Source organism: Labeo rohita, chromosome 15 (genome assembly GCF_022985175.1).
Source record: "Labeo rohita strain BAU-BD-2019 chromosome 15, IGBB_LRoh.1.0, whole genome shotgun sequence".
Classification (NCBI taxonomy): domain Eukaryota; kingdom Metazoa; phylum Chordata; class Actinopteri; order Cypriniformes; family Cyprinidae; genus Labeo; species Labeo rohita.
This window is the reverse complement of record NC_066883.1, coordinates 21,389,462-21,416,304: the sequence shown is the minus strand read 5'-3', so window position 1 is coordinate 21,416,304 and position 26,843 is coordinate 21,389,462. Positions and strand designations below refer to the sequence as shown.

The 26,843-nt window shown below is 36.5% G+C and overlaps 1 protein-coding gene and 1 long non-coding RNA gene across 2 annotated transcripts in view; one reads left to right on the top strand and one right to left on the bottom strand.

Annotated features, from left to right (window-relative positions):
- The window catches only part of grik4 (glutamate receptor, ionotropic, kainate 4), a 455,824-nt gene that overhangs the window by 207,931 nt on the left and 221,050 nt on the right, over window positions 1-26,843 (bottom strand). The gene's annotated exons all lie outside the window — the stretch shown is intronic.
- On the top strand, window positions 16,661-18,460 carry LOC127177134 (uncharacterized). Its single transcript, XR_007829187.1, has 3 exons — window positions 16,661-16,840; window positions 16,963-17,030; window positions 17,947-18,460. It is a non-coding gene; the product is annotated as an uncharacterized LOC127177134 (long non-coding RNA).

Sequence of the window (26,843 nt, the reverse complement as noted above, 5' to 3'; positions counted from 1 at the left end):
TATTATATATATATATATATATATATACTTCAAACAAAATTCAAATATAAAATATTTGCATAGAATATATATTTTTTTTTTTTCATAAAGTGAAAAAAAAAAAGTAAAGAAGAAAATAGAAAAAATGTTACCTATATAATAGTTGGTCACCACAGATGTAACACTGTATAAAACATGTATAAAACAAAACCTGGATGTTACTTTATAAATATAAAATATATGTATATGTGTATAAATACAGTATAAAATGTTTTTATGAGCATCAAATCAACATATTAAAACACATAAAACATATGAAATTCAGCTGTCATCACAAGAATATATTAAATATATTGAAATATAATATATAAAATATATTTAAATAGATTAGAAGCTATATATTTCATAATATTATGGTTTTATTTTTTTTGATCCAATAAATGTCACAACCCCAAACTTTTAAATCACAGTGTAGAGTTACAGTAAAGTACAGACAGACTCTGTGTGAAGGAGTTTCTCATCATTCATGTACTGTATTTTGTGCTGAAGAATCCGTTTGTGTGAATAAGCCTATAGGCCTATAGTCAGTCCTCCCCTCCCAAAAGTGCACTTCGTGTTAAAGACTGGTGTTGAAAATAAGGCATGGATAACTCATTTCTCATCTATCTTAATGGCAAGAGAAAATGGAACGTGGAAATGAACCTTTTTCGATTTTCTCAAAGATCCCAAAGAGAGACTAGGATCCATTTCAGCTCACTTTCATTTCTGCAGTGTTTAGTGGAGACTGAAGCAGAGCCCAGAGCTGTGTAATGTGAACTCAGTGCTCAGCATCTGCTCTCTGCCACCGGCTCTGCTGATTTATGTTTTTTCTAATATACAGTATATGATTAATGAGGTCATTTAGTCACACAATCAAACAACGCTGGTGTATAAAACATCAAAAGGCAACTCTTGTTTTGTCCAACGTTGCAGCTAATTTGCTTTATGGACCAGATGACATCTTGAGAAGCATGAACAAAGCAATAACAATAATCGTTTCATTTCAATTTCATCATATATTTCCAGGAACTGTAGAGCTGGATTTTTAATGTTTTGCACACCGATGAACTGTCGGTAGAATAAAAATTTCCTGATCATTTACTCACCCCCATATTATCCAAGATGTTCATGTCTTTCTTTCTCCAGTCAAAAAACAATTAAGGTTTCTGAGGAAAAAAATCCAGGATTTTTCTCCATATAGTGGACTTCAATGGGGATCAACAGGTTGAAGGTACAAATTGCAGCTTCAAAGGGCTCTACACAATCCCAGCCAAGAAATAAGGGTCTTATCTAGTGAAACAATCGTTTTTTTTAGAAAATGACCAATTGTTTCGCTAGATAAGACTCTTATTCCTATCTGGGATTGTGTAGAGTCCTTTGAAGCTGCACTGAAACTGCACTATGGAGCTTCAAAATGTTGATCCCCATTGAAGTCCACTTTATGGAGAAAAATCCTGGAATTTTTTCCTAAGAAACCTTAATTGCTTTTTGACTGAAGAAAGAAAGACATGAACATCTTGGATGACATGGGGGTCAGTAAATTATCAGGATTGTTTTTTTTTTTTTTTTTTTGGAAGTGAACTAATCCTTTAAGCTGAACTTTAGCTTCTTAACTTTACTTGTAATATTTTCACTTTTTTTCCCACATTAAATAGATTGAGATCAAACAATAATTGACAGAACACCCTGCAGCACTGCTGTGGACTCCCTGCTGAGGTCCCAAGTTGTAGAGAGTGTTTGAGCTCTTGTATCTTTTAACGTTACTTGGTTAGATGAATTTGATTAAACCAAATCTAAAGGTTAATTTTTGGATCTCACAGGAAGAGGGAGAGGAGAAAAATTCTCCTCTCTCATTCAAATCGCGAACAAGTTCCCCAGTCAAGTCTTAAAGTTCATGACCTCTCTGATCATTGGTGTGTGACTGGCATCAGACTGAAGTGTAAGTGAATTTCCTCAATGACTCTGCGGTCAAGATGGCAAGAGGTGCTGGCACTGCAGTTGGGTCAATCGCGTTGCTGTCGATCGTGTCACTTTAAGCGTGGCCTCTGCTAATGAAACCGCTGAATGTACTGTAGGCCTGCCGTTTTCAAAATGTCTTTTAATGGAATAGTATTAGAATATTTTATTAGACTCGAAGTCAGAACTTATTGCTACAGAACATAACCACGCTAAACATCTGCTTTGATAATCAGTCACAAACTCTTCTAAATGCTATTCGTGAGTCACATTGAATAAGTGCTTGCTAAATGTAAGCTGCGAATACTTGCATACCCAAACCATTTAAGAGAACTGGCTTTCAAGGACTGGCTAAGAATTAACTTTATCACAAGGCTTGTGTAATAAAATATCTGGAATATGTATGTACAGTGCCCTCCAATAATATTGGCACCCTTGGTATATATAAGCTAAGGTGGCTCTAACAAATAAATCATTTATCTTTTTGATCTTTCATTCAAAAAATTCACAAAATTCTCACCTACACTGAAATGTAATACAATGGATACCTTTTTTTGTTTCATCTGACTAAAGAAGCCAGTCATGTTTGAATCTAAAGGATCTGGAGAGATTCTGTATGAAGGAATGGTCTCCGATATATTGTCAGGTGGTCTCCAAACCCATCAGGAATTATAGAAGACTCACATCTGTTATCTTTAGAAAAAGACGTTTCAGTAATTGTGTGCCAATAATTGTGACCAACGTGAACTAGAGAAAAGCATTTATTTCATAATAGGACTTTCCCCCTACTTTCCATTGTTTTACTTCAATGGTAGGTTAGAATTTTGTGATTTTTTTAATAAAAGATCAAAAGGATAAACTATACAGATTTATTTCCACAGCCACTTTTGTTCATATTTACCAAGTGTGCCAATATATATGGAGGGCAATGTAACTATCCCTAAATTATTTATTTTGCAAAACAACCGTAATTTTCTGAAAATCTGTGCCAGTTATGGAGATATTCAGGTGAGTGGATTCACAACAGCTTTGATGTCTACACTCTGTTGCTATAACTCATCATTACTGTTGCGTTTTCTCATTGATTTCTTGGCATGTTGGTGATTTCATACACTAGGAAAGCTGTCCACGAATTCCTCGCCCAAGCGGAAAAATGTGGTGTTGGAGTCAAATCATGATTACCAAAACTCACATTATATGAGTCAACAAACTTGACTGCATCAACTGAAAAAATTAAAACATAAATAATGTAAGTATATTTTCATGTTTTCTCAATCAAAAGTAAATTAAAGATTTTTCTGGTTGACTAGGAGTCATTCATTTTAAACATTAGTCGACTATTAGTCGCACGTTTATTAATAAACCATATAAATCATAATAATGAGCCTTTAATTGAATACATTGCCTAATAAGCGCTCAAGCGCACGTAAAAAAAGCTTGCCACAGTGTCAGCAGATATGATAATTATGAATGTGTCAGGGAAAAACAGCAAGGAGACTGCATTAACGTTTTAATAATGTATTGATAAACTAGCCCTTTCTTTTGAGAGATAAAATCAGCAACACTGACTCATCTCGACAGTAGTGACGCACCTTCATGCGTGTTTCATACGGATTACATAATCTGAGAATATTTATATTTTATCTTAATTGGTTCATTTAATAGTAGACATTTCACTCTTTATAGCTATGTCAGTAAGTTTCAGAGTTTTGCGCGCAAGTTCACAGAGACCTAGACGACAGAAAGCACATCCTTTTTTTTTTTCATTATTTTGCAAAAGCGCAACATTTTGTTGTTATGCTGAGTGCTCACAAATAAACAGAATCTTTTTTTCTGTGACTAATAAAATTTTGGATGACCAAGTTGACTAACGGTTAGTCGACTATTAGGGGGTAGCCCTACTAAAGACATATATTTTGGGGTTGTGTAGCATTCAGCATGGCAAGTTAAAGAAGTCACCATAAGTCACTACTGATATATCCTAAATAATGGAAATACATAGCAATGAGCCTTCAGTCATTAAAATCTTCTAAATACCATTATACTGCTGACAGAAATATATAACCTGAAATCAGAATCTTTGGCTGAAAAAATTAAAAGATACATTTGTGACTGTGAAAAGTCAACTTTTTAACATTTCCTTATACAATCTCAAAATCCCCAGCTTCTACACAAAGCAGCAGAATTTGAGAAAATGCATGAAAGATGTTCTCTGTGATGCCACTACTACACAAGTAGCAATCATCTTTCTCTTCAGCAAGGTTGTGACTGTATAACAAGGATTGTACATGATGTCATAAATCAGCACATTACTGAAGAAGCCTGTAGAGCTGTTCAAACCAGTGAAAAGAATGAACAGAATGAAAAACCATCATATAATATCTCACAGCCTTACCATCTATATCTCATTGAATCTCTAAGTACATCTGCATCAAATCATATTTCAGATATGTTTAAATACATTATTCAGTCAAGGTCAAAAATATCGGCACCTTTGCAATTCTGTCAGAAAATGCAACACTTCTTTCAGAAAATTGTTCCAATTGCAAATGTTTTGGTATTCACATGCTTATTGTTTTTGTTTGCACTGCAACAACACAAAAAAAAACAGAGAAGAAAAGTCAAACTTGATAAAATTTCACACAGAACTCAAAAACGGACTGAATAAAATTATTGACACCTTGTAAAAAATTGTAAGAAATATTTGCTTTTCAAGCATGTGATGCTCCTGTAATTTGTATTTAGACACACCTGTGGCAAGTAACAGGTGTGGGCAATATAGTAATCACACTTGCAACCAGTTAAAATGGAGAAAAGTTGACTCAACCTTTGTGTTGTGTGTCACACTGAGCATGGAGAAAAGAAAGTGTAAAGAGTTGTCTATGGATTTGAGAGAAAAAATAGTGGAAAAACACGGACAATCTCAAGGCTACAAGCCCATCTCCAGAGATTTTAATGTTCCTGTGCGCAATATCATCAAGAGGTTTATAGCCCATGGCACGTTAGCTAACCTTCCTGGACGTGGACGGAGAAGCAAAATTAATGAAAAATTACAATGAAGGATTGTTTGAATGGTGGATAAAAAACCCAGATTAACTTCCAAACAAATTCAAGCTGATCTGCAGACACAGGGTATAACAGTGTCAGCTTGCACTAACCCTCGAAAAGGGGCACTATGGTAGGAGACCCAGGAGGACACCACTGCTGACACAAAGGCGTAAAAAAGCAAGACTGGAGTTTGCCAAAACTTACGTCACAAAACCACAATCCTTCTGGGAGAACGTTACCAAAAAATTCTGGGGAGCAACGTAGTGGCCAGTGTCAGAAAGCTGCGTCTCCACCAGAGGTCATGGGTCTTCCAGCAGGACAATGACTCGAAACACACTTCAAAAAGCACTCAGAAATGGTTACAAACACAGTGCTAGAGAATTCTGAAATGGCCAACAATAAGTCCAGATCTGAATCCCATAGAACACCTGTGGAGAGATCTCAAAACAGCAGCTGGGAGAAGGCATCCTTCAAATCTGAATGACCTAAAGCAGTTTGCAAAAGAAGAGTGGTCCAAAATTCCAGTAGAGAGGTGTAAGAAACTCATTCATGGTTACAGGAAGCAATTGATTTCAGTTTTTTTCCAAAGAGGTGCTACCAAATATTAAAGTTAAGAGTGACAATAATTTTGTCCAGTGCATTTTAGGTTCTATGTGGAATTGGATCAGATTTGATTTTTTTTCTCCTTCTTTCTGTTCCAATGTAAACAAAAAAAATAAATAAACATGTGAGTACCAAAACATTTGCAACTCCAACAATTTTCTCAGAGAACGGTTGCATTTCCTGACAGAATTGCAAGGGTACATCTTTGCATTTTAAAAACAAACCTTTCAAATGTCATCTGTGAATACTTTGTGGTAAGTAATGTGCAATCATTTTGTGCTAAAACTAAACTAAACTGGTGATTTCCATTCATTTTTAGTAAAACAAGCCATTGAAGGCTGACCCGTTAGACCTCAGTCCCCAGGAAATAAAGACACTAAACTACTTCAAGCCTACAAACATGCCCATGCCGAGAAAGGTGCTACCTGGTAAGTCTCCAGCTTAATGAAAGATTATAATCAGAATACCCCAGCATGCTCAGTCTTTAATGACTTGTTCACAAAGATAATCTATCTAACACCGTCCCTAGCTATAAAACACTGGCACAAATTCGCTCTCTGGTCATGGCAGATTTAATAACAAGGCTTGGCAGCTACCAGCAAAGTGCATTGTTGTCTTTTGCTCTGTTCTACTCTGGAGGAGGAAATATTTTAGCAAAATTGTCCCTTCACTACTTAGGGACACTGACAAAAGACGCAATATTGCATTCTGTCTGTGGTGTTTTTGTCAGTATTGGTCTGTTAAGGTAAAAAGGTTTTTTCTCAAGTTCATCTTGAGAACTTTTTTTTAGAAACAGTGTAAGTTCATCAAGCATGACAGTGGAAAATATAATGATTTCCACAAAAATCAGCACAAAAGCATATTAAGCAGCACAAATATTTTCACAATAATAAGAAACATTTCTTTTTTAAGCATAAAATCAGCATATTAGAATGATTTCTGAATGATCATCTGACACTGAAGACTGGAGTGATGATGCTGAATATTCAGCTTTACCATCAAAGAAAAAAGTAGCATTTTAAAATACATTAAAATAGAAAAGAGTTATTTTATATTGTACTAATATTTTACAAAAAATACTGTTCTGCTGTTAGTTGATGAATATAAGAACAAAATCTTACTGACCCAAAAGTGTTTTACTGAAGTGTATATGTAACCAAACGAAAGAGTGAAAAAGTCACTTCTAAATACAAAAAAAAAGAAAATAAAGAAATAAATGAATTATGACTACCACTAGGGGACAAATTACGTTAATTACAAAATGTAATTTTACTTTGCTTCACTGTTTACCTTTTTTGTACAAACAGAAACTACACAAGGGAAAACTTGTTGCCAGGTGTTTTAGCTCGCTGGTTGTTCTTCTTGCTGCCAAGCTCAAATATCTGAAATGACATATTGCTCATAACAGCAACAGTTCTCCGTTTGTTCTGACCAATTAACTTACATGGCTGGAGGAAACTGATTACCTAGTGTGGCTCAATGGATGGGCCAGATAACAAACAATGGCGACGTTTACCGCGGCTGTGTTAATCACACAGCCCACTGCACTGTGATAACTTGCAGAGGCTTTGTGCACGCTGTTAATATAACGCCTGAATGACTGGGGTCATTGACAGGCCCTCGCCGGCTTTATCTTGCTGAAGGTCAACACGTTACCGTTGGGCTGATGCTCATCGTACAATAGTCCAGATTACATTCTAGGGAGCAGCTCTGGATTGCGGCAGACTCTCACCTTAAATATATAACACCGCTGGCTTCCACGGGGAATACAAGCACCTTATTAAATCTTCAGGGTCAACTGCTTCTTGCATATCTGAGCACTAACCAGCAGGAGAAGGGCGGCCGTCACTGACCTGTAAAAGCCTTTGGTACATGCCTGAATCCAAAGGTCTTCAGTATGACAGGCTGAGCGCATACAGTGTGTCATACTTACAAGCATTGTGTCCTGTTTTGAGTGCCACTGAACTCCATGTGGTGTGGAGCTCACCTAAATTCTTAAAAATAAAGGACCTTTTATGGTTCCAAGAAAAAGGTTTAACTTGCATGGGACCTTTAAAATTACAATTCAGTTTCTTTATAATGGACAAAGGTTCTTGCATTTGTTAAAATGTGTTTCACACTAAAAAAATGGTTCACTGAACTTTGGACCAGTTCTCCTCTCTCCACACAACATGTTCCTCAGCCAAGGTGAGCTTATTCTTTTGATTCTTGCTGCTGAGGAGAGGCTTGGTCACTGCAGAGTGCACTTTCAGTCTTAGTTCTCTTAAACATGCTGAGACAGATCCAGACCCTGACCCTGTTCAGTGCTAAACTGGCAAGCAATTCCAGCTGCAGTGCTGAACCGATTCCCCATTGAGAGTCTCTGCATTATCCTGTCTTCTCGTGCATTTGTCTTACGTGGACGATCACCCTTTTTGGGTGACTTGAATGAATTAGTGACATTGTAAACCTTCAATATTCGAGAAATCACAGATTTGGAATGACTAACTTCTCTTGCAATGACTAAAACTGTCATCCTTTTGGGCTTTATCTGAACAACCTCCTGTCGCAGAGTTACAGCCTGGCATCTTGCAGTCTCAGTGAAAATTAGAGGAATGCTGCCAGTTTAAACAGGATTTGTCAAATAATTAAGGAAATTAGCACCAGGTGCCAGATTCAAACCAATAACTTGGAGGCATCTGTAAGTGTTCTCTAATTTTAAGTTCTTTTTTCAAATATCTCATTGAAGTTTTTTTATACTGTGCTTCAGAATAAAATTAATTTATGATATATGCTTACTTCTGCTTCTGTTAGGACAACTTCAAATTGGAATAAGCTGTCACGAATCCAGCCTCTGTCGTTTCCCACATTTACCTCTAGAAATCTCCATCACCTTTGCCTCCCAGACTCCATTTCCCATAAGCCCTTGCATAGGAACTATTACGGACACCTGTTTCCAATCAGGAGGACTATAAAGGTTGAACACCTTTTTACCCTGTCAAAATCAGCTCTGCAGAAATCAACCCATTCTGTGAATGTTGCTTTAAATGCAAATGAGCTCTGCTCACCCCACCCCTCTCCTCTGTGGGGTGAGGAGCCGTGCTCTGTTTACTTAAGCCGCATTTAGCCACGAAACTTGCTAACTAGCACGTTATTAGGAAAGGCAATTGAAAAGAATCATTAAAAAAACCCTTACACTCACTTCTGCTGTGCGAACATAGACACATTTATGTAGATCTGGAGGCGCATTCCCTTCATAAAAAAACTTAATCCACTGCATCTTCAGCGGCTCAGATGTCGGGAGTAAGTGACGACTGCTATGTTCAAAACAATGGCGATCGGACTGTTACAGCTCATTCAGGGCGGGTCTAAGGTAAGACGCCAATGTCAATCAATCTATTGTGGGAGTGGCCTCTGTTGGTGTGACGTCACACAGACAAGAAGCTGAGAATAGCTTGATTTAAAAAAGGGGAAATTATTTTTACAGATTAATTAAAAACCACTAAATGGTTTTTTATCATTATAGGGTGTTTGTGTACACACACTGCCAACACACATTAATGTTCAAACAACATATAAAAGTGAACTTTGCATCCAATGACCCATTTTAAGTTATCTGTAAGCTAGCGTCCTCCAAAACAATGACAAAATTCGCATTTAGATTTAGAAGCATTCAAACCCTACAGTCTCTAACTTTTGCCAAGATGGATCAATGATTCTGATAACATCACCCTGCATTTCAGCTTCTCATCAAACTTTCTGTTCAATCAAATGCTCTCTAGAATGCAAAGCGTCCCACCTACCAGCTTAAAGTAGATGCTGAAGCTGCAGCTGAAATCAGTCACTTGTTCACAGAGTTAGTATTTTCTGTATGGTGAATGGGGATATTATATAGGTGATAGGGAACGACTCAGACAGTGTAAATATGCCGCTGGGGCGAATGAAGTCTGGTTTGAGCAGCGCACACACAGCCTTTCTTTGAAAGGGATTTAGGTTTTTACTTCCAAAACAAGCATCTAACAGCATTTTATTGCAAAATTACTTTAAATGTCTTATTAGAGCTATTATAGTTCTACACCATATTGAGTAATAGGAAATTGCTGTTTTTAATCACAGTGTTTTTTACAGTCTTTTACCATTAAAATTACGATCATTTTTACAGTATGTGGTTTTCCTCTCTCTCTGTAATGGATATACAGTCAAAGGTCTTGCTCTCGAAAACTTCTCTAGGCTCCGCAGGAGAGCTGTTAGTGCTACTTTAGTGTTACGTTGTTGCTCACGCACACACCTTACCACCCTCTCGTGGCAAGCTTCCAGGCACTTGCGCTAAGCACCTCTCTGGGCCACTCTAAGCATTATGGCGAAATGTACTTGGTGGGAAACGTTGTTTCGGCCGTGTATGTAAGATCGCTAACTGTGAGCCACCATTTGTCAAAAGAAACCATAAGACGTGCCATGTTTCTTGTTAAATTATACATCGTGCTAATGTTCATCCGAGCTGTGTTCAGGAACCAACCTGCCTAGTGCTCAACAAACACAACACATGCTGCAATTACAAGACTATTCGTGAGAAAAAAAGCTGAAACAACTCTAAATAGAAAGCAATTATCTTGAGAAATCACTTGGCTGTATGGGAAATAATAAGCAGAGTTTGGTTAGATGGATGTTCCAAGGAATAAAAAGAGAACTGATAATGCATTTCAAGATGAATTCTTGTCATCTATATTGACTGGGGAACTCGCAATTGAAAAGTTAAGAAAACAGCATCTATTTGACATCCAAGAGTGGAAATGATGAGCGCCTGGTAAAATGGCTTAGTAGAAAATATTTTTCCATTACTACAAATTATAAGCGATGTGAATGAGACTCATGATTTGATTTTACAATAATGCATTTTCTTTGAAGGGAGACTGATAACAGAAGGCTATTAGACTCCACGTGGCAAATTCAGCCTGGATGGTGACTGTTCCAGACCGTCTGTCCACAGTCCTTTGTGACGGAAACTCGAAATCTCACAAGCTGAGATCTTTTATTCTATTAGTTAGAGTCGTTTATTGTGTATCACCACATACGTGTTGTAAAGCTAACCTCTGCAAAATTAATCCAATCCCAAGGCACAAACACTTCAGATGATGAAACACAGCCCTGACTGACACACAATTTCCGATGTGTCATCTGAACACGAGTGCAGGGGTGGATTCAGCTGGAGAGAAGGTTAACACTGACTTTCCAGAGGCCACATCTCCATCAATTTCACTTTTTAAATTCTAGGCATCTAGATTCTTTTCAATTTGGAGCAGCTCAGTATTACTAGGATACGTGCTTTTCTTTCAAAAATGTCCTAAGATCTTTATTTGATGAACAATACAATAAGATTAGGCAAATCTAAGATAAATATTAAATGTAACAATTTTCCGTTGGGTGGGCAGCAAGCCATGCCAACCCTTACCCATCTGTTGCCTACAGTGTGATACATTTGTCTGTTGGATCGTAAGCAGTATAAGCACAAACAGAAAGCTAAAAAGACACCTGTCATCTCAAGACACACTCAGTCCCCATCCAGACATCCTTGGACCACACTGACTAATTCAGCATCAGAGTAATAAAGGGCTTGAGAGGAACCAAACCTTTTCCACATTATCTCTCTCCACACATTCGTTTAAATACCGGCTCACAAGCTGTCATATTAAAGCTTCATGAGGCTTTCCGCGTGCTGGACTTTGCTGTGAGGTGTTCTCATGAATAATTGAGGAAAATTTACCACAGGTTGAGATTCGTGTCTAAATGCGGAAGATCAATGAGATTGAAGCGGCGAGGAGACCAGCCGGAGGGTAAGACTTTCACCCTTGCCCTTACTGACGATTGCAAAGAAAAGATCTACTCATTACAAGGCTGCTGAAAATGCAGTTCATATAAAAGCCGACAGTGTCATACAAAGTTCAATGTCAGAGTGTCAGAAGAATGAAGTAAATTAACATGTGGAGTGATGTGCTTGATAGAGACAAATTTAACAAGTAAGGCACATTATAGATGATTGTGGTAACAATTTATGCAAAAACAGGATTATCCTTCTTGCTTTGAAATGACAGAATTTGACGCATCATACAAACTTACTTTAGACTGAGTCCCTTCGTAGCGATATAAGTTCCTTTTGGAATTTCTGACTAGCCCCACACAAGTCCTCACCCTATTGCTCGGGTAATAGGATGAGGAAAGGCTACCTATTTGTTTAACCAATGGTGCATCTTATACACTACTAGTCAAAAGTTTTTAAACAGTAAGAGTTTTAATGTTTTCTAAAGAATTTTCTTCTGCTCACCAAGCCTGCATTTATTTTATCCAAAATACAGCAAAAGCAATACTATTGTGAAATGTTTTTACTATTTAAATAACTGCTTTCTATTTGAATATATTTTAAAATGTAATTTATTCCTGTGAAAAGCTAAATTTTCAGCATCATTACTCCAGTCTTCAGTGTCACATGATCCTTCAGAAATCATTCTAATATTCTGATTTGCTGTTCAAGAAACTTTTTTTTTTATTATTATTAATTATCAATAGTTAAAACAGTTGAGTACATTTTTAACATTTTTTAAATTTTTAAAAGGAATCTTTTTAGCAAGGATGCTTTAAATGGATTAAAAGTGATGATAAATACATTTATGTTACAAAAGATTTCTATTTCAGATAAATGCTGGTTATCTGAACTATAAACCTTATCAAAGAAACCTAAACCTGAATCTACTCAGCTGTTTTCAACATAATAATTAATGTTTTTTTGAGCAGGAAATCAGAATATTAGAATGATTTTTGAAGGATCATATGAATGGAGTAGTGATGCTTAAAATGCAGCTTTGAAATCACAGGAATAAATTACATTTTAAAATATATTCAAATAGAAAAACGTTTTATATAGTAAAAATATTTCAAAATGTTACTGTTTTTGCTGTACTTTGGATCAAATAAATGCAGACTTGGTGAGCAGAAGAGACTTCTTTAAAAAAATAAATAATAATAATTAAAAAATCTTACTGTTCAAAAACTTTTGACTGGTAGTGTGTATATATAACTATAATTTCCTAAATTTCAAAGTCACTGCTCAGTCCAATTTGAAGTTACCCTAACAGGAGTAGAAGGGCAGTTTTTAAAGCATACTTCATAGTTGTATTCTGAAGCACAGTATAAGAAAATGAAAATTAGATATTTGAAGAACTTATACCTCCAAGTTATTGGTGTTAATCTGGCACCTGGTGCTAATTTCCTTCATTATATGACAAACCCTATTTAACTGGCAACATTCCTCCAATTTTCACTGAGGCTGCTTTAGGTAACTGAAACCTGCGACAAGAGGTTGTCCAGATGAAGCCCAATGGGACGACTCTTTCAGCCACCGCATGTTAAGTTGGTCATTCAAGTCATTGAAAAAGGCTGGTCATCCACGCAAGACAAATGCACGAGAGGACAGGATAATGCAGACTCACAATGGGGAATCGGTTCAGCACTGCAGCTGGAATTGCTTGCCAGTTCAGTGCTGAAGAGGCTAACAATCTGTTTCGACATGTGTAAGAGAAGTCAGACTGAAAGTGCACTCTGCAGTGACCAAGCCTTTTATCAGAAGAAAGAATCAAAAGGCTAAGCCCACATTTGCTAAGGCACATGTTGTGTGGAGAGAGGAGAACTGGTTCAAAGTTAAATTTTTTAGTAATTTGGGTCTGAGGGGAAACACTTTGTTTGACGTCAAACTGAGGAAAGATTGAAGCCCAAGTGTGTAAATAAGTCAGTGAAAGGTGAAGAAAGAAGTGTTATGGTTTGGGGGGTGTTTTCTGCAGCAGGAGGAGAAGATACATGGCATGGTGAATGCAAATATTTATCAGAACCTCCTTCAGTAACATGCAGTTCCTTCCATCCAAGCATCTACCAATCAGCCTGCAATTTTGATGCAATGTCCCCGTCACACTGCAAAACAGGTAAAGCAGTTCCTTAAAGCTAAAAACACTGAAATGATGAAACGGCCAGCCCAGAGTCCTGATCTAAACCCAACTGAAAACTGGAAAATCCTTGGCGTCAAAGTTATGGCTTACGAAGCCCAGTTACCAAACTATTGAAGAAAGTGGAAGAAGAGTTGACCAACATTAACCCAACGCAGTGTGAGAAACTAGTGATGTCCTGTGGCCGCAGATGTGCTGAAGACATTCAAAACAAGGGCCTCTACACTAATTTCTGACAGCTGTAATCCTCCAAAATTTCAGTTGTTTTCATCTTTTATGCTACAAGGTTACTGTTCTCTAATTTTCCACAAAATAAAGGTTTCTGTTCTTGGATATTTAGTCAAACATGCTTGTAGAACAGTAGAATACCTACAGCTAATATTTCTTCAAATTTTGAGCAATGAAGATAAACAATATTTCAGAAAATCTCCACTATAAACAGACAAGCAGAAAGTCACTTGATTGAAACAGGTGAATGCACATTTCACTTAAAAAATCATCTGAATTCAGAGGGTCATAGAGAGAGTAGCAAATGATGTTATTTAATGTAATGTTATAAATTACAGTGTTTTGGTGCAAGAAACCGTGACTAACATTATAAATACACGATGTATAGCACAAGATGAATAGGGCTTTAAAATATGAGGTATAATGTTGACAGCAACCAAACATCATAAATCAAGGCTATGGTAATCATTTCTAAATAAAAAGACAACCCTGAAAAATACTGAAACCCTATACAAATGCATTTGGACTTCTCAAGAGTTTGTTCTTACTATCAATTGTGTTGAAATCAAAAAACATCCTTCACATAACCAGCGGTCCATTTCTGTGCATCTGCTCTGTTGTGCTTCATCCGTCAAGGTGATTCTTTTGTTCTAGGACGTTTTCCACACGGCTAATGATTGAAACACATTCAGGACCATCACGCAGCTCTAATATTCCACATCTCCGTTACTGCCAGCCAGATCCAGACGCAGCATTTGTTCCAGCTGCCTTTGAATCTGAGAGGTTGTTTGTCAGCTCTATAGCCCACGTCGGCCTGCTTTCTCCCGATACCCATCAAGCCATCTCTCTAGCAGTCTTGCATTCTTGCACTCTCTCTCTCTCTCTCTCTCGCTCGCTCTCCCCTATACAATTACGGCAGGCCTGTCTGGGGGCACCCACCGGACACAGTTAGCCTGAATGACAGGTAATGACACCCACTGAGAGATTGCCTTTTCCCAGGGCACACCATCGTCCACAGTAGGATGGCTGCATCATTGTACTGCCAAGAGAGGATGTCTCTCTCTCGCTCTCTTTCTCTCTCTCACTCCCTATCCATCTCAACCGCCCCTTTCTCTATTGCAATGAGCATCCGGCGCCTGGCTTCTAAAGGATGGCAGATTGTGGATTGATTAAAATAAATAAAAAAAGTCGGTTGATCAAATAAAAGGCTGTCTGATAGCGTCAGGATCTGTCTAGCGATGAGATGAAAAGTTAGACCACAGGCCGAGCAATAATGACAGCTCTATAGAGGTGTATAGAGCCGCAGGGTCAAAGTGACTGATTCTTAACAGCGACTTAAAGCACTCACTGTTGTTTGTCTATGGGAATATGAGTTGTAAAGTGCAAGTATTGGGCTACATGCTGTTCAGGTGTTAATTCAATATGAGCCAAGCCTGTTAGTGAATAAAAGCCAAGGCTACATGACACGTTTTCTGTTGCTGAGGAAAGAAAGTTCGAAATAGTGATGTGAAATGACCAAAAAGCATGATTTTTTTTTTTGTCATGTACTATGCTAGTACCATGGTATCCTTTCCTGTACCCTAGTAAGTGAATATGATATTCTGGACAAAATTATTGGCACCCTTTCTTTAATATTTGGTAGCACCCCCTTTGGAAAAAAACTGAAATCAATCGCTTCCTGTAACCATGAATGAGTTTCTTACACCTCTCTACTGGAATTTTGGACCACTCTTCTTTTGCAAACTGCTCCAGGTCATTCAGATTTGAAGGATGCCTTCTCCCAGCTGCTGTTTTGAGATCTCTCCACAGGTGTTCTATGGGATTCAGATCTGGACTCATTGCTGGCCATTTCAGAACTCTCCAGCGCTTTGTTTGTAACCATTTCTGAGTGCTTTTTGAAGTGTGTTCTGGGTCATTGTCCTGCTGGAAGACCCATGACCACCAGTAGGGCTTTCTGACACTGGTCACTACATTGCGACCCAAAATTCTTTGGTAATCATCAGCTTTCATGCCAGAAGCAGCAAAGCAACCCCAAAACATCTTTAAACCTTCACCATGTTTGACTGTAGGGACTGTGTTCTTTTCTTTGAAGGCCTCATTTCTTTTTCCGTAAACAGTGCCATGATATCCTTTACCAAAAAGCTCTACTTTTGTCTCATCTGTCCACAGTACGTTCTCCCAGAGGGATTGTGGTTTTGTCACATAAGTTTTGGCAAACTCCAGTCTTGCTTTTTTATGCCTTTGTGTCAGCAGTGGTGTCCTCCTGGGTCTCCTACCATAGCGCCCCTTTTCGAGGGATAGTGCGAGCTGACACTGTTGTACCCTGTGTCTGCAGATCAGCTTGAATTTGTTTGGAAGTTAATCAAGGTTCTTTATCCACCATTCGAACAATCCTTCGTTGTAATTTTTCTTTAATTTTGCTCTTCCGTCCACGTCCAGGGAGGTTAGCTACACTGTAAGCCCGGATTTTGTATCTAATTAAACCATTTAATTACAACTGAACACAATATTTAAGTTTTACTGCATTGCTTATAAAATATAAGTAGATTCTACTAATTTGTAGACATATTTGAACCTGTGAATAAACTTAAGTTAAATTAACTCGTATTATGAAATTTATCTCCTGACCACGCCTCCTCCACCGGTGCTGCGAGTAACAGCGCCATTTTGTCACTGTGATTGTGTATGAATTTAAGCTGTGGATGAATGTGGAAATTTAGATTTAGATAGTTCTGTTGGCATTGTTTTCCGCCATTTATCTTTTATCACGTCCCTCGAGAAACTCTTTGTGATCGGCAAAAGTTGTTGTTCGTCTAAACGACGGGACATTGATAGCTAGTGTTCTCACTCGCCTGCGCTTGAACCCCTGACTGGCGAGTTCGACTAACATTTTTTGCCTTTTTCTTTCAATGATTTCTTTTTCACTCGAGGAGCTGTTGTTTGTGAGGAGTGTAAATTTAGTTTTACTCATACAGTAGCCGCGATTCCAGCCGAGGAGCGACAAAGGTGGAGCTAATATGGTGAGTGCAGTACGTTAATGTACCACGTTTAATTTAGACATGGCTATTGTTTGAAAGCGTAAGTTTTCGTTAATTAGCGGTATAAATACAAAGGCGGATGAATATACTTTTGTTCTATCTAGGTTCAGAGTCCTCTTAACGACTATCTTGTTTTGGAAGAAAGAAGAAATGGAAGAGATGCTTTGAAAGTGTAAGTATGATCCTAATAACTGATAAGAGAGCACTGCTATTTACACATTTTCCTCCTGGTTTCACAGACAAGGCTTAAGGCCAGTCTCAGAATAAAATAACATGTTTAATAACATGACAAGGAGTCTTTACTGAAAATACCTTGTAATGACATATTTTAAAATATGTCAGTGCCATTTTTCTTTTCTCAAGATGCACACCAGTAAAGTTTTTAAGGTGTTTTTATAAAAGCTATTTAAGTATCTTAATTTAACTAAGGCCTAGTCCTGGCTTAAGCTAAGCCCTGTCTGTGAAGCCCTGTCTGTGAAACCCTGTCTCTTTGTTCAAACATGGAAATTATTCAAGAACAAAACAATTTCCTTGTTCACATTTATGCCACCTTCACACCAAAGTTCAAGATCAACTGTATGTCGTGGGTTAACTGAGACCTGTTCTGAGGATGATCACTTTGACTAGCACAGTGTGTGTCAGAAGATTATTCATAATGATGATGGTGTGAGTCTGTCCTGCACTCATTCCTGTTGTTTACAAGCTTTCCTGAATAACACCGATCTTCCTGACCATATGCCAGTAGTGTTTGTATGTGGATTTTACTTTAAATATTCAGTAGATGTACAATTAAACGTAAACCCTAAAGTCTAATTACCATCTGTAAACTGGAAATTTTCTGAGAGCTGTACCACCTAACCACTGTATCTGACTGCTCCAGATTAATTTAGATAGTGTTGCCATAGAAAAGCGCAATTCCCAGTCTATTGACATGAACAGCTCACAAGCTGAACATCACAATGTTGTCCTCTCAGAATTAAAGTAATTATGACATGGTGTGAAGGCAGCATATGACTTTGAGTATTTAACAACAGCATTGTCTAACTGACTTGATAATGTATTTGTCGTTCTGTTTCTTCCTCTGTTAGGAGGCAGCTGACAAGACAGACTTCAGTAAGAATCCTCAGCGTTGATCAAGAAAGTTCACAGCTCACCTCATCTAGAGTGGGAATCATCTTGGAAGAAAGCTTGGTAATGGATGAACTGACCAATCTCAGGCCTTCTATGTCCATTGTTTTCAGACTGATTTCCCTGCCTACACCTGGACTATCCTAAGTGTATGAAAAGTATTTTATATTTTTTGTCGGGAAAAGGTGAGCTGACACCTAAAATTCAGTATTGCCAATAGTGTGAACTCAGAGTGTGGAAAAAACATATTGTTTTGATGCTGTTTGTTGCGATTCTGAGGAAAACTTGTTTGTGTGCTTAACGATAATTTAATTTGTTGAACTAGTATCTTTTTGAACTTTTTTTTTTTCTCCCATGTTTTATGGGGAAATGTTTTCAGGATATGAAAAAATGGTTTTGTTGTGTTTTCAATTGAATATTTGTAATTGAATTGATTTAAAATAAAAGGGAAAATTGCATTAATGTTCCTTTATTTGTTTGCTTTTTTCTTAATTTTCTAGGTTAACAAATTGGAAAAATAAAACATTTGATATAGATTTAACTTGGAAATTAGTATATTTGACTTAAATATAATAGTTATAATAATTGCAAATGAAATGATGTTACAAAACATTTTAAGTTAAATGAAATGACCTTTGTAATTCATATTACAAAACATTTTAAGTTAAATAAACTTTACATTACTTAAATTTTTTAGGGCAACCAGTTTCCTCCAATTTTTTAAGTAAATTCAACTTATCCGGGTTTAGAGTGACAGTGCCATGGGCTGTAAACCTCTTGATGATATTGCGCACAGTGGACACAGGAACATTAAGATCTCTGGAGATGGACTTGTAGCCTTGATTTTTCTCTCAAATCCACAGACAACTCTTTACACTTTTCACTCTTTTCTCCATTCTCAGTGTGACACACACCACAAAGGTTGAGTCAACTTTTCTGCATTTTAACTGGTTGCAAATGTGATTATTATATTGCCCACACCTGTTACTTACCACAGGTGTGTCTAAATACAAATTACAGGAGCATCACATGCTTGAAAAGCAATTATTTCTTACAGTTTTGACAAGGTGCCAATAATTTTGTCCAGTCCATTTTTGAGTTCTGTGTAAAATTTGATCAAGTTTGACTTTTCTTCTCTGTTTTTTTTTTGTGTTGCTGCAGTGCAAACAAAAACAATAAGCACGTGAATACCAAAACATTTGCAATTGGAACAGTTTTCTGAGAGAAGTGTTGCATTTTCTGACAGAATTGCAAAGGTGCCGATATTTTTGGCCATGACTGTATATGCTACCATTTAGGGTTGGTGAGATTTTACACAAAATCTCTTATATATGCTGTTCAAGACTGCATTTATTTTATCAAAAATACAGTGATACTGTGTAATAATATTACAATTTAAACTGTTTTCTATTGGAATATATTTTAAGATGTAATTTATTGCTACGACGCAAAGCTGAATTTTCAGGATCATTACTCCAGTCTTCAGTGTCACATTCTAATATGCTGATTTGCTGCTCAAAAATATCTGTTATCATTCTGAAAACATTTGTACAGCTTTTTGTGGAAGCCCTAATCCTGATACAGGATTCTCTTATGAATAGAAAGTTCAAACGAACAACATCTTTGGAAATTAGTGTCTTTGTCACTTTTGATCAATTTAGTGTTTCCATGATGAAAAAGTATTATCTTATCGACCCTCAAACTGTGCATTTCAAAATACCACAGTATTGCCATCTGATAGCATCTGTGCACTACAGAATCAAAGCCAACCAGTCAAACTAAAACGTTATGTCAGGAACAGGAAATGTAAAAAGTTAAGAAACTGAGGTGTTGAAGTGCAGTTGTCATATCAAGCCCAGATTTTCTCATTTTATATTGTATTCCTTGAGCTTGCAGCAGATGAAAACATATCATAAGAGCGAATGTGCAGTCTGACCCGAAGCTAAAGCACTGAAATGTTGTCAGGTTAGCAGTGTATCCCCATATCCCACAGCTTCCATCCCCAGCAAAGACACTACAGAGAGAGGCTTTACTTGCCAAGGAGAATGAGACATGTTTGCTGCAAGTTTAACCTGTGCCAAGAGATTCACAGCCCTCAGATATGTTTTAATTGAAAATCTTTTGCCAGGTATTTCTAGAACTCTAGTCTAATAGCTAATAACTATAAAATCATTTTAAGGTTTCACAGCATGTAGCTATTAGTTTTGTTTTTTAATATATTGCTTCACTTATGCATTCCTATCCAGTCATTAAGACTGTAATATAATTTACATAAAATATTAATAACACAGTACAAAACAAGATTATCAATATTTCCTTTAAATTTGGAGTCAGCTCTCATAACTAGATTTCAACGACTCAAACTATAATTAAAAACATTATTTTGACTGTTTGTGACTGTTTGACTCATTTTTTAATTCTTCCATCATTTTCGACTGTAAAAAATCACCACAAATGATTTTATGTTGAGGGTTAATGATAATTGGATGAGACAATGTATTAGAAAAAGTGGTACTCAATTTAGTAACTTGTGTAACTTGAATCCTGCAGTTCACTGCGTCTAAATAAACACTGCACGTTTTGTTTGCCCAAATCTATTAAGATAACCAAAAATACATAAAAGATGTGGATAATGCATCTATTCAGTTAAGAAAGTCTATTTATTTTCTGAATTCAAATCATTTTGTGGTCCTTTATGGGGCTTGGTGGTGCAACTGTCTAGAAAATGTAAAAAGGAAAAAGCAAATGTTGGCAAAAATAGCATATTAATAATAATAACTGTTGCTGTTACTAAAATGTTAAAATGTGCCAAAATGTGTGATTATAATTTCAGGAGGGAGGGGGGGGGAATGTCTATTTTTTTGTCTTTTATAAATGTATAAAAGGTCACTTGTTTAAAAAAAAACAAAATCATAAAATAAAATAAATATAATAATAAAAAAAACAAAACATAATAACTTAATATTATATAATATTATTATTAAATATTATATATAATATTAAATGTATATAATCATAAAAAAAAAAAAACAGTGTTTAAACAAGTGTATGTATATGTATATACACAGTTCTGTCCCTAAGTATTGGAACAGTAAAGACAAAATTGCTCTGTTTGCTGTGGAGTCAAGAAATCTGTAAATATGTCACATTTTATTATTGCGTGTTTCAACACATAAATGTTTCACCAGCTAAGAAGATCAGCACTTTTAAAGTTGTAAGCATAAGTATTGGCCTCACAGGTCTTTCTGAGTGATCAGCTGTGTCCTGTTGCATTATTTGTTCAGATATTAAAACAGGGAATATGTCGTATCAGTTATATCCATTTCTTCTATATTCTGAGTCTTGCATTCAATGACAACACACAACAAACCAGGAAGAAGACGAGGGAGCTGACTCTGAGAGAAAAGCAAGCAATTTGGATGCTTAGAGATTAGAGTTTGCAAAAGCCAGTAGAGTTTTGGAACAGAGCTTTATGGACAGATGAGACAAATATTAACCTTTATCTAAGTGATGGGAAATCAAAAGTGTGGAGAAAAAGGAAACTGCAAATTATCCTAAGTATACGACCTCATTTGTAAAGCATGGTGGCGGTGGTGTCATGGCATGGGCATGCATGGCTGTCTCTGGAACAGGCTCTCTCAATTTTCATGATGACTTAATGTATGATGGCAGCAGCAGAATGAATTTGGAAGGGTACAGAACCATCTTGGCTACCAGTATTCAAGAAAATGCCACCAGACTCATCAGAAAGCGATTCAAATTGCATTAGGACAATGACCCAAAACACCCTTCCAGTTCAGTCAAGGAGTTTATCAGGGGAAAACAATGTAAAGTTTTAGAATACCCAAATCAATTTCCAGACTTAACTTCAATTGAACATGAATTTCACCAGCTGAAGAGGAGACTAAAGGCAGAAACTCCCCAAAACAATTAACAGTTGGAACTGGCTGCATTAAAGGCTGGGGAAAAAGCATTTCAAAGGATGAGACCAGGAGTCTGGTGATGTCTATGGCTCACAGACTCACTGCTCTGATTGCACACAAGGAATCGGCAACAAAATAATAGCTTTTTGTCTTTTACACCTTCCTTAAGTTCAGCTGTTCCAATACTTAAGATAACATCAAATAGTGGGATGAACTCTAAAAGTGCTGTATTTTTTATTTGGCAAAATTGTATGTATGTGTTGAAACAGCTAATAATAAAATGTGACATCTTGTAGTTTTGTCTCATATTCATCTTTTAATCACATTTGCAAATGCCTTGACTCCACAGCAAACAAAGCAAAACTAAATTTTGGAGGGCAATACTTATGGAGGGCAGTATATATATATATATATATAGAGAGAGAGAGAGAGAGAGAGAGAGAGAGAGAGAGAGAGAGATAGATAGATAGATAGATAGATAGATAGATAGATAGATAGATATTTTTGTTTTGTTTTTCTTTGTTTATAAAATGTGCCCACCTAATTGTAACCAACATGAAAGAAGCCATTTTTAAGAGATGGTCCAAAAAATGTTACATACTGTATTTTATTTTATGAAATAACAAAAATTTTGTTTGAGTCAAACAGAAACAAAAATTTGAATCAAATCAAACATATTATTTGTTAAGGAGGCAAAGCAAAAAAAAAAATAAAATAAAATAAAATAAATACATAAATAAAATAAATTAAAACAAAACAAAAAATAAAATAAAATAAAATAAAATAAAATACAGTTTTAAAGTTTGGGATGAGTACGATTTTTATAAGAGTATTTTCTGGTCATCAATGTTGCATTTATTTGATTAAAAATACTGAAAAAAGTAATATTGTGAAATATTATTGCAATGTAAAATAGTGGTTTTCTATTTTAATATACTTTAAAATAGAATTTATTCATGTGATGCAAAGCTGAATTTTCAGCATCATTACTCCAGTCTTCAGTGTCACACGATCCTTCAGAAATCATTCTAATATGCTGATTTATTATCAATGTTGGAAACAATTGTGCTGCTTATTATTTTTTTGGAACCTGTGATACTTTTTTTTTAGGATTCTTTGATGAACAAATTCTTAAAAAAAAACAGCATTTATTTAAAATAATATACACAACAGTTCAAAATTTGGGGTCAGTAAATTCTTTCTTTCTTTGAAAGAAATTAATACTTAATACTTTTAAATTGCAATAATATTTCATAGTATTACTTTTTTCTTTGTGTTTTTGTTTTATTGTGGACAAATGGTATACACATTCATGTCTGTAACTAACATGAATTCAATTATTAAATTTCTAAGAAATTGGCACTTCTACTTTGAAGTAGTGTTAAAAGATTCTCCTTTTAGTATTTCAGAGATGTTTGTTTCTTTTTAAAATATGAATAGTTACTATGAACAAACCATCGAATTATACAGTTTACTACTTTTACAAATGTACATCACCCTGGTCGGGAAAAATAAACAGCTGATGTCGAGCTCGCGCACAATGATGTGTGGAGTCCCACAGCAGCAGCTCTGTCAGACAAATACACAAGGTCACTTCACACTCACACCCTCTGGGGAGAAATTAATTTCTAGACTACATAGGGAGGTAAATAGCTGCACCTGTCGTGTTTTTGCAGGCGTGATAAACGGATGGAGACGGAGGGAGCCAAATGGTCCTGTTGGATGGCAGAAGTTGGCAGGGTGGGGTTGTCTCTGTCTGGCTCCGAGCGGGTAAATGTCACAGGACCCTCAGTGCAACTCTGACTCATAATGTGCATGACCCTAAATGATCTGGTGCATTAATAACTTCTTAAAATATCCACGGCTTGGATCTGTTCACAAGCATTATCACAATCAACCTTGTACACAGTCGAGAATAAGTGACTAAAGGCTTTTACAATGCAGCCGAATGTCACAAATGATTCCCCAAGGACGAGAACATTGAGTTTTTTAATTTTAAACTGACTGTATGCCACTCAGAAGAGAAGTTGACAAAATCCATCAGATTGTTATGAAACTGAGTCACGATTGAGGTTCATTTCACAAACACTTGCAGAAACCTTTTGAGCCTGTTCAACCATGTGATCCGAAAAATGTTGACTGTGTGACTTGCACTATCCTAGCAATCATTTATCCAGACAACACACTCAGGCCTCAATCACTCTGTCAAAGTCCTGGATACCGGTGCTTAGAAAATTGTACACGCATCTGTGGGTGCAGGTGTCCCTCTAGCTCAAATTTCCGGAATTTAGCAATACCGGCATCAAGGTTGTGTGTTCAAATCCCAGGGAACTGACAAGTGGTAAAATTTGGGATGTGCATGTCCAAAAGACGCCGTGTTCTGTGCTGTCAAAGTGAGTTTGTCCTGTTTTCATTGCCAAAAGATGATGATGTGAATTTATTTTTTCTATGATACCACAGCAATTCAATTCAAACCTTTTGTTGTGCTCGTCATTTTACCTGCATCTCTAATCTTGGCTTTTATCTTCGTTGGCTTCTAATCTTCTTTATTTGGACTAACAAGCATTTCCGAACCACAACCTGTAAGTACAATTGATATGTTTTGTGTACATTTTCAATTGAGTGCTCAAAACAGCAAGTTGTTTGTGCTAATAAGAGATATATACCTAGCGCAGCTTTAGGTTCCAGGTAAAGCACAATATTACTGAAATAGTTCTGATAATTTGCTGTAAACCCACTATTTCCTAAGTAAGTATTGATTAATGTAGACTGTCATTGTTGTAATTACTTTGTGTAATAATGATGTAGATATATATTGGCTTACAATCTGTGTTGTTTCATCAATTAATCACGTTAGCACTCGGCTAACGTATCCACTGTTATTGTTTTGTTAAGTGTTTACAGTTTAGCAGTTAAACTTTAGCTGTGGGCACAATTCGCTCGCATAAGTGTTCAAATGTTTTTCTGTCATTATTTTAAAAATGGATTGGAGAATTATAGTGTTGTTTTGGTGCATTTTGAAGGGGGTCCCCTATTAAAAATTGCATTCCGGGGTGTAAAATACACATTTTTTGTCAGGGTTCCCTGGTAAATTTACAGTTTACAGACAATATGCTCAGAACTGATCGAACAAATCGTTTTGAAATAGTTGAGAAATGACTCTGTGTATAAATATATTCTGAGAAAATCACAATGTTTTCTAAGCTTAGATGCATTTAAACCTGTTGTAGGGGACATCAACACAATATTAAGATGTTTTAAAATACTATATGACCTGCTCTATAAGTACTGGATACTGTATATTACTGTATACTGGATATTGTATCCGTCTGCATTGGATATTCAAATGCATGGCAATAAATGTTCACTTAATACTTAAAAATGCGCTAAAAATAAAAATGTGTCATTTTAAATGCTACAAGTGAATTTAGTAATAACAACAAAGTGAAAAATTATGTTCAACAATATATATTGTTCAACAAGATGTTCATGTCTTTGTTCAGTCGAAAGGAAATTTAGGTTTTTGAGGAAAACATTCCAAGCTTTTTCTCCATAGAGTGGACTTTAATGGGAGCCAAAGGGTTGAAGGTCCAAATTGCAGCTTTAATGCAGCTTCAAAGGGCTCTACATGATCCCAGCCAAGGGATAAGGGCCTTATCTAGTGAAACAATCAGTCATTTTCTAAAAACAAAATAAAACTGTATATACTTTTTTTTTTACCACAAATGCTCATCTTGCACTAGCTCTGCATCCACGACTTTGCACATTACTTAATCATGTTGAAAAGGCCACGTGTGGTTAGTTCTTTGTCTGTGTACTACTAAAAAGGTAGGGTAGGGCAAAAAACTCTGAAAATCATATGACATTGTTGTTTTACCATTTTTTTGTAAATGTCGTTTGACTTTCTTTGCACGTTCACTTTGTAAACACTGGGTCGGTACTTCAGCCTACGTCAAGCGTGACTTTTCCAACATGACTATATAATACATACATACATACTATATAATTTGTGAAGTCGAGCTAGTGCAAGACGAGTATTTGTGTTTAAAAAGTATATACATTTTTATTTTTTTTAGTAAATGACCGATCGTTTTGCTAGATAAGACCCTTATTCCTCGGCTTGTATTGTGTAGAGCTCTTTGAAGCTCCACTGAAACTGCTAATTGGCCACCGTTGAAGTCCACTATATGGAGAAAAATCCTTTCTTAGAAGTATCTTTACTAGCAGAGATAAGGTACATTTCTACTCTTACTGGACCCATCTAGTGCACTGCTATTGTTATATTGGTTTATGTTTCGTTATTTACTGAACACCACAACAGCTATAAAGCATGAATCACTGTGTTTCTGTATAAAACCCCCTGCAGGCCTAAAAAAAAATGGCCTAGCAGCTTACCTTACCAGCTGTGATCTAGTTGAGTTATATACCACCACTCTCAAGAGGCGCACACCAAATACACATGCACTGCACCTGCATATATACGCTCACACATACTGTACTTATGTGCTTTTACAGCCTGAAAACAGCTATTGGTCAACATTTGAAGGTATAATAAACCTAAGAGGGTCATCTGCTTCTCAGACACCACTGAGTCAATCACCGCTCTCCAGCTGCTGTCTATATCGCCCATTAGGTCATGTCTGAATGGACTTTTAGAAGCGGAAGCTGACAGCGATGGCTGTCTAAGATGTTATCTGGTGCAGAATGTACTATCCAAAGCAAAATCTATAAATTTCTTTTTTTCTTGTTGTCCGGTTATGAACGATCGTTGGTGCTTAGAGATTGAGAGGGAAAGGGAGGTGGCAGCATTGATTTTTCTTTACATCCTCAGTTTATTGTATCGGAGGCTGACAAACACGCACATCGTCAATTATTCAATACGAGAAAAAGTCATGGAAGCGATTCAAACTCTGTAACTTGCAGCTTATCATTTT